Source organism: Carlito syrichta, unplaced genomic scaffold (genome assembly GCF_000164805.1).
Source record: "Carlito syrichta isolate Samal-C Ts95f unplaced genomic scaffold, Tarsius_syrichta-2.0.1 Scaffold123447, whole genome shotgun sequence".
Classification (NCBI taxonomy): Eukaryota; Metazoa; Chordata; class Mammalia; order Primates; family Tarsiidae; genus Carlito; species Carlito syrichta.
The window spans coordinates 73,224-81,340 of NW_007067543.1; the positions used below are offsets into that span (position 1 = coordinate 73,224).

The 8,117-nt window shown below is 54.6% G+C and overlaps 1 pseudogene; it reads right to left on the reverse strand.

Moving 5' to 3' along the window:
* Positions 1–554: 554 nt before the first annotated feature.
* On the reverse strand, positions 555–7,326 carry LOC103249808 (annotated as a pseudogene).
* Between the last annotated feature and the right edge of the window lie 791 nt (positions 7,327–8,117).

An 8,117-nucleotide genomic window follows, 5' to 3' on the forward strand; every position in this document is an offset into this window, starting at 1 on the left:
CAAGGCTGCGAGCGCCCGGCTCCTCTTGGCAGCCCGTGAAAGCGCTGCAGCAGGAGCCCGGCTCGCGCCCGGAGGTCGCCTGAGGGTTCCTAACAAATGTTCTGTCATAAAGCGCCTTCGCTCTGTATTTTCTGTGCATGACAGCACAGTTAGTGGCCTGACAGCCCACGGCTAATCAGTGGGGTCTACAGCACGGAGCTGTACGGTTTTGGATCCCATTGATCCACAACTGAGCCTCATTCTAAAAAAATTTCGGGGAGTCTGCGTAGTCCAGACCTATGCGTATGCATTGAAGAAATCATCACAAAGTGTTTGCATGAAGACCAAGGCGGGGCTCCAGACCCCTTGGTCCACTGGGAGAGTACTGTGAGCCTGCATCTCTCTTCCTGAGGGCCCAGAATAGCCTGTCGAGTCCAGAAATGAGCAAGCCAGAGACCAAGAAGTTAAGAAAGCATTTATTGACATCTGCCATTCAACTTTGGAGAAGGCCACGAGGCAGAGTCAGACCGAGGCTTCAGTCAGTCCCAGGCGGCTGGGGCCCCTCGCCAGCACTGACTCAGCTAAGGTGAACTCCCCAGATAGCTCCTTTGCTTCCCAAAGCCCCTTGGGATAAGGTCACCAGAAGAATGTGTCCTGGCCTAGGAGGGAATCAGGCCCCTCTCAGTGAGCAGCTCCAAGTCGTTCTCACAGACATTGAGGGGCTTGGGACTGGCCTGCAGGAAGTCAGGGTCCAGGGTGAGGGTCTCCGCCCACCCCTCAGTCCACACCATCCCCTCGCGCCCCTTCCTGCCCCACTGCCACCTTGGCTGAGCCCCTTCCACAAAGACCATCTTCTAAGGACTCCCAGCATGCATCCTGTGCCCCTGCTCCTTCAGGACCTGTCTCTGTTACCTGCTGCCGGTTGAGGCTCACCGTATCTCCTGGGCCAGCTCCCTCTTGCATGCTCTGGACTTGGGCTGGGACCTGTATCCCACGTTTTTCCAGCTCCCCCTTCAGCCCAGACAGGAAGGGGTGGAGGAGGGATGCAAGGGTTTGAAGAGACAAACGAGATGGAGAGGAGGGACACCCTCAGCCACTTTCCTGGGGAGGACCAGGGGTGGGTATGGCTGCACGCCTACCTCCGTCACGTCTGCCGCAGCTGGTGGTGGTGCTGGACAGCAGCTGCCAGGAGCTCCTCAGCTTTCCTGTGCTCTTCTGGGAACGGCTGCCTGGAGGTCCCGCGGGGTGGGGGTGGTTAATATTGACCACTCCCTCCTCCCCGCCCCCTCCACCTACACATCTCACACTGCTGCTGCAGCCTCCTGGCTGCTGAGGAAGAGACTCTCGTGATGACAGAGGGGCCTTCAGTCCCACACAGCTGGAGGATGTGAGACATCCTCCAGCTTCACCTTGACCAGCTTCTCTGCAGCAGGAAGGGGCAGGTGAACAGGTGAGTACAGGTGAAGTCAGACAAGAGACCATCCAACTTCCCTGGTCTCACCTTCCTTGAGCAGCTGCTCCTTGATGCTGTCCAGGGTGCAAATCTCTCTTGCCAGCTGCTCTGGCCTCTGAGGGGACAGAAGGGAGGCTGTCCACATCGCGTGGCTTCTCCTCATGCCTCAAGGAGGGCGACCTGGATCTGGTCTTCCATTTGCTCACCATGCCGCACTTCCCAAAACTCTGCCCCTCTGCATACCTGTCATGGTCCAGTTTCAAGGCCTTTGCAATGTCTGTTCCTTGTCGTTAGACATTGTTCACCCCACATACCCACGGTGCTGTGGTGGAGAGGCTCATGGATTGGCATTTACAACACAAAACTTGAACACCACTAAGCCCTGGCAGTTATCCAAAGAATCAGGTACCAGCACAGTTCTGCATCTCCCCTTCTCTCCCCTCCCCTCTTCCCATGAAGACTTCCCTACTGACCCTTTCCCTCTTGGCACTGACTCTATTTTCTTGATTGGTGCTGGGATGACCCTGGGGCATACACTGGCTGCTGCTCCTGACTATCTCTCCTGTGCCTGTGATGGTCTCAGATGCACCCATGGACATCAGTGGAAAACTGGACCTTGGTGTGATGAGGAATATTACTGACCACTGAGTAGACACAGGAGGGCAGAAGAGATGACTGTGCAGGGTGAGGACGCTGGGTGCCACAAGTGTGATGCCAAGGGGCTGGATTCAGGGTGGTGTTAATGTTAGCACCCCTAGAGTTTGCACGTGGGGAAGAAGGCCTAGAAGGTGTCCTTGTGGTTTGGGCCTGGTGCTGCTAGGGCAGATGTAGACGTGGGAGGAGTGGCTCTGGAAGACTCAGGTGGAATTCCCAGAGGTTCCTGTGCTTGCCCATCAGACTCTCCAGTTGTTTCTCAAAATCCAACCTGGGGGCCAGACACAAAGTCACGAGGGGTCATGGGCCAAGACTCCCCACCTTCACAGCCTATCCCAGGCCATGGGTCTTTTGGGACAGACCTCAGGGGGCTTTGCCTCCTGGGAGCACTTTAACCACCTTGACCCACCAAGGTTCAGCCCAGCTAGCTCTTCTTCTCACCCCCATCCCTGATATTACCCTCACCGACAAGCCGTCCAAGCCCCACCGCCTCAGGTGGTGAGGTTTACCTCGGTTGCCTCCGCTTACTCTTCTCTTCCCCAGTCTTGGAATTCAGGGCAGAAATTCTCTCCTTGCACTCCTGCAATGTGCTCCGCTTCCTGGGAGGAAGCAAGGCAGCCCCCAGCCATGTACCTTAAGGATTCTCCAGGAGGCGGCTTCTGCCTCCCCACACGGAGGCTAACCTGGCCCTCTACATGGACATTTGTAACGTGTGATGGGTGGGGATGACACGAAGGATTGCCCCTGGCAGTACTGTCATCAAGGTTAGAGAGACCAATGTGGGCATTTCCCCAACCGGCTCCAGATCAGTGTGCCAGGGGTTGGGACTCCTGGTAACAAGATGAGCTGGGTGAGCATTCAGGAAGCGGACAGATGGATGGACAAGTAGTTGGGTGAAGGAAAGAATGGATGAGTGGAGAACGCACAGATGACTGGTCAGTCAAATGCAGGGACAGCTGGGGAGCCGCAAGATAAGACTAAAGGCACGGAACAAAAACCAGCTAAAGAAATTGAATTGCGAACGTAGCAAACGAATGGTATGTCACTGAGAGAGTTATCCTGAACATTGTCTGCTGTTGGAGCCAAGGGGTAAACACTCCTGGGCCTCTCCATTGTCCAGAGGGTGGGAATGACAGCTGCAGGTCTGAGATGCATCACCCTAGTCCTCTCTGCTCTACCAGAACAAGAGAAGGATGGCAGAGCCAGGCTCAGCTGGAAGCTCTTCCCTCTGTGCTTCGTCTTCCTTCTCCTGGCAGTGCAGCTGGAAGATCCTCGGGGCCTCTGCAGGGAGAGTGACTGGGCCCTGTGAGAGCCTGGCAATGCATCATGTTGGTCTAGAGGGCCCAGGGGCTGATCACTTCAGGTCCCAGGACACCTGATCGGGCTTTGATGTTTACCGCAAGTCTGGGGAAAGCCACAGGAGGGATGCAAGACAAGGCAGGTTCCAGAAGCCTTTGGCCGGGCAGCAGAGGCAAAAGCTTGGAGGCAGGAAAGCTGCAGATACCTTGCTTTTTGCTTAAGATTTCCTTCAGGGGTACTTTCTGTCCATGCACTGGAAAAAAAAAAACCAAAAAAACAACAGTGACGTGTTCAGGCATCAGGGACATGCGCTGCACCTTCGGGGATGGGGCTTGCCCATGGCCACATGGGAGGTCGAGTAGAGCCCTGCCCCCAACCCAAATGCAGCCCTCTTGAGGTGAGCCTCTTTTCATTTGGTGCTCACACTCCCTGTAAGCACCAAAGGGCCTTGGCATTTACAGAGAGTGGCCATGAGGACCCTGCAGGATGCCCCTGCTTTTACGGAGGGGAGAGAAAAAATACAAACACCCATGAAGTGAGAGAAGGGCTGTGAAGAAACAAAAAAAATAGGTAGGAGCACGTGGCCAGGTTGGGACAGGGTGCCATTTTTGGATGCGTTGATTGGAGAAGGTATCTCTGAGAAGGGGACATTCCAGTTCATAGCTAAATGGTGACATGAGGCAAGAGGAATTTGTATGATCTGGGGAAGCGCAGCCTGGGAAAAGCCCTGAAGAGGAATGTGCTGAGAAGGTGTTCCTGAACACTCTCATCAGCAGAGAGAAGAGGGAGAGACTAGTAGGGCATGAAACTGGAGAGAGAGCAGAGTCCTTGGCCACGGCAAGAAAGCTGAGTATCTGGAATATAGGGCTGGGGAGGCTTGACACATCGTGGGGACTGCTGGGTGATCCCTGGCTTTCTTATATGAATCCAGTTCCTTCTGCAGGGCTTTGCAGATGGTTCAGGGCTCTCCTAGCTCTTCACTGGCTTTCTTTTTTGCTTTGCCAAAGAGCAGAAGGATACCATGTGAGTGTATTTGCGAATTTTCTTGCAAACAGTGACAGTTCACATCGGCCTTCAAGTAAGCCTAAAGGGGTCCAGATTTAATGAAGCAGAGGATGAGGCTCCCAGATCTCTGCCGAACTCAGCTGGCAGTAGGACCAGCATTGTGGGCATGTGACTATGACAGTTGCATGCAGACGAGTTCTGTAGCTAATTTAAGGCTCTATTGTTGGTGTCATGAATAGCCAGTGACTCTGGACAAGGTGACTAACATTCTCATTTGGCACTGGGTGCCGGCAAACTATGTGTCTGGTCCTGGCTCACCTTGCTAAATCTCATTAATCCGGTTAATCAGGACCTTAACCCGGGACTCTAGGTTTCCGGCTGCAGGGAGGAAAGGAGGTTGAATTGAAGGCAGAGCAAGCAGAGGTGAGGTGGGTGCCAGTCTTGTGTGTCTGCTGCTTTCATTCAGTACAGATTTGTTGAACATTTACTGCAAGCAAATGCTGTGTGAGTCTGAGGGGAATGGACAATTAGCACAATCTGAGGGGAATGGACAATTAGCAATACCTAGTCAAGTTGTGGTGACTGTGGTCAAGAGAAAAACGTGGGGCAAGGGAGGAAAGAGCAAGTGGGAAGTGCTTCGTAGTCATGGGAGGGGGCGCCGAGGGTCCCAAATTAAGTGGAGGGGGCCGTCCCTGCAGCTCTTTCGGTGGGGGGTAGGAGGTGGTGAGGGCAAAGGCACACCCTGAGGTGAGTGGTAACACGGCTGGGAAAAGACTAGTGAGCGAGTAGAGACCAGCAGGAGGTAAGGTGAAAGGAGAGGACGTGAAGGTGACAACTTTTGGACCTAATTGAGTGCAGCGGAGCCAAAAAGTGACCAGCAAGAGGCTTGGGACAGAGTTTCGGGAAAACATTTTGCCATCAACATTTTGCCAAAGCATATCCATATGCTTCTGTAATTTTGAATTAGGGGTCCCTATTTTTAGTTCAAGGAATTAGGTTTAAAACAAAGAGAAAGTGAAGGGGTTATCTGCCAAATTTGTAAATGATAGCACCTGAAATCGAACCCTCAGATACAGAGGAGACACGTGATCTTTCTGCAGCTTTCGCACCATTTCCAGCAAGTCTTCAGGTTTCTGTGAGCATACGTCCTGCCCTGTGGAGACAAAACCAAACATTTCAGAGCCCAGCAGGATGAGAAGCCAGAGGAAGGATCCCTGGGCTGGGACCGAGGTGAGCTGAGGTTGGGTCTCCAGCAGGAGTGATGTCCCTGATCCTTGTCCTGAGGCGGAAAGTCCACAAGATGAATCAGGCCCCTGCTTGGTCTGCCACATTGGAGCTCCAGTAATGTACTCAGCCTATTAATCTTTGTGCTTTGTGAGATTCCCTATTGAAAGGTGACTGAAAATGGGAAACAGCAATTTGAATACTAAAAACCCTGCCAGAATGGCACCTGCAAAGCCTTTACCCGCTGATATTCTTAGCAGATAAGTATGGAGAGCTCTGTGTGTCCAGAGTGTCACTGACAGTAGATAACATCCCTGCCTACTTTTTAAAATTAGCAGATAGATTGAAACTGGAACCTTGTCCTTCACGTTTCTTCCGTTGCTGGTTGCAATAGACTGAATGTTTGTGTTCCTTCACAATCCTCATGTTGGATTCCTAGCCCTGGAGTGACTGCGGTAGGAAGTGGGGCCTCTGGGAGGTGACCGGGCCATGAGGATGGAGCTCTCAGGAGTAGGGCTAGTCCTGCAAAGAGACCCCGGGAGCTCCTGAGCAACACCCACCACGTGCGGACACAATGAGAAGACCCAAGCCCATGAACCAGGAAGCAGGAATCTGCCTGCACCTTGGACGTCCGTCCTCCACAGCGGTGAGAAATAACAGCATTTCTGTTCAAGCAGTTTGCACGGACTAAGACACTGATGAAGTCGATTACATCTTCGTTTTTAATGTACTAGATTATTTGAGGAACTCAAAACTGTGATACAAAAGGTTTCTTGAGTACAGTGGAGGCCACAGTGGGCCACAAGGGAAATCTATGCACCTGCTCTTTTACTTCCTCTCTGTCCTTAGTTGAGGGCTGTCACTGGGTGCCATGCTCTGTTCCAAGGGAGCTGTCTGTGTGAAGCTTATTTCAGTATTCAAACCCTCATTTTGTAAAAACCTTACAGTACACTCCATGTACCAAGCCTGCATTAATTTAGGTAGGTCTGGAAGGAGAGACCAACACTTGTTGACTGTAGCATTTTGACATGGGTTGACAGAGGGGCCAACAAGGGCAGACAGTGACAAGCTGAGTGGTAGGTATGCAGGCGTTCATTGTCCAACTAACGCTCTCCACTTTTGTGTAACTTCGAAAAGCCCCACAAAACACCCCGAAGCACATCCTTCTAGAAGTGGATATGGCAAGGGGAGACTCCTCTTTTCTTCTCTCTGCGGGGCTGCAATCTCTGAGCTTCTGTACAAGTTAAGGGAGCTGCCTTGTCCTCCTTCCATGGGGTAAGGTGGGAGCCCCCACTCAATAGCTCAGGTCGGAAGAAACAAACGGACAACTGCAGGATGCCATCTCCACCAGGAGAGGTTGGGACTCTGGGGGCATCTGGACCTTGGCTTGGGGGAATGCATTTTGTTAAGAATGTTGTTAAGAATCATTTTGGAGGCAACAGGGAAATTTGGATATGCGCTGGGTTTACTGATAGAGCAGGCAGGTTATAACAGGGAATTTCAGGGTCTTGGCACTTGGGAAATTCTTAGGAATTTTTTTTGAGCAGTTTTAAACCGAACACCTATGCCGACTACACGAGCAAGGCCGTTGACCCCTCTCTCCTGCAGAGTCCCACATCTCTCAGGACGTTTGTGGTGGAAAGCCGACCGTCAAGCAAGGTGCAGCTGGGGAATCCCACTGGGCGCGCGCACACGTGACCAAGCTGACTCATGACCACCTTTGCCCTGGCTGTGCGCTTATTACAATGTGTGCATTGTGGTTTTGCCGGATGTCCACCACTGTTCCCCCATGCCCGTCCCGGGATGGCCCCATCGAGTCAAAAACTCGCCGGCAGGAGGGAGGAGTCAGCCAAGCCGGCCCGAGAAGGCCCCTTCCCGAGAAACCCGCACCCCGAACCTTCCTCCTGACGGCCTCAGAGCTAAACGGCGAATCCAGTGACCCCGGGGCAGCAGCAGACTCGCAACCGCAGGCGCTTCCGCTCCCCGGAGAGGCGCGCCCTCGCCGTGGACGTCCCGCAGGCCGACTACGCTCCGCTCAGAAGCCCCCGCTGCCGCCGACCCCCGCGTCTCGGCCGAGACGCCCCTCCGGGCCACGCGGCACCGGCACCGACCGCACCGCTCACGGCGCCGGGCCACACCCCGCGGGGCGCAGGACGAGGGCCGCCTTCGCTCCCCGAGGCTGGGCCGGGCCACCGAGGCGCCTCTGCCGCTCGCGGGGAGGTTGAGGAAATCCCCGGCACCGAGCGAAAGGCGCCGCGGACTCCCTGCCGCGTCAGAAGCAGAGCAGACGAGGTCAGGAAATCCCGACGCGCTGACCCTCGGCGGCGGGGGTGCGGGCGACCGCGTCCTCTCCTGCCGCCCGTCCGGCTTTTCCGTCACCCAAACCTCCCGGCCTCGCTCGGCCCTTCCGTCCGGGCCGAGGCAGAAGCGGCGGCGCCGGCCCCGCGTCCCGGGCGCGAGCCAGACCCGCATCTCCTCCAGCCCCGGCCCGGGCGCCTCGCCC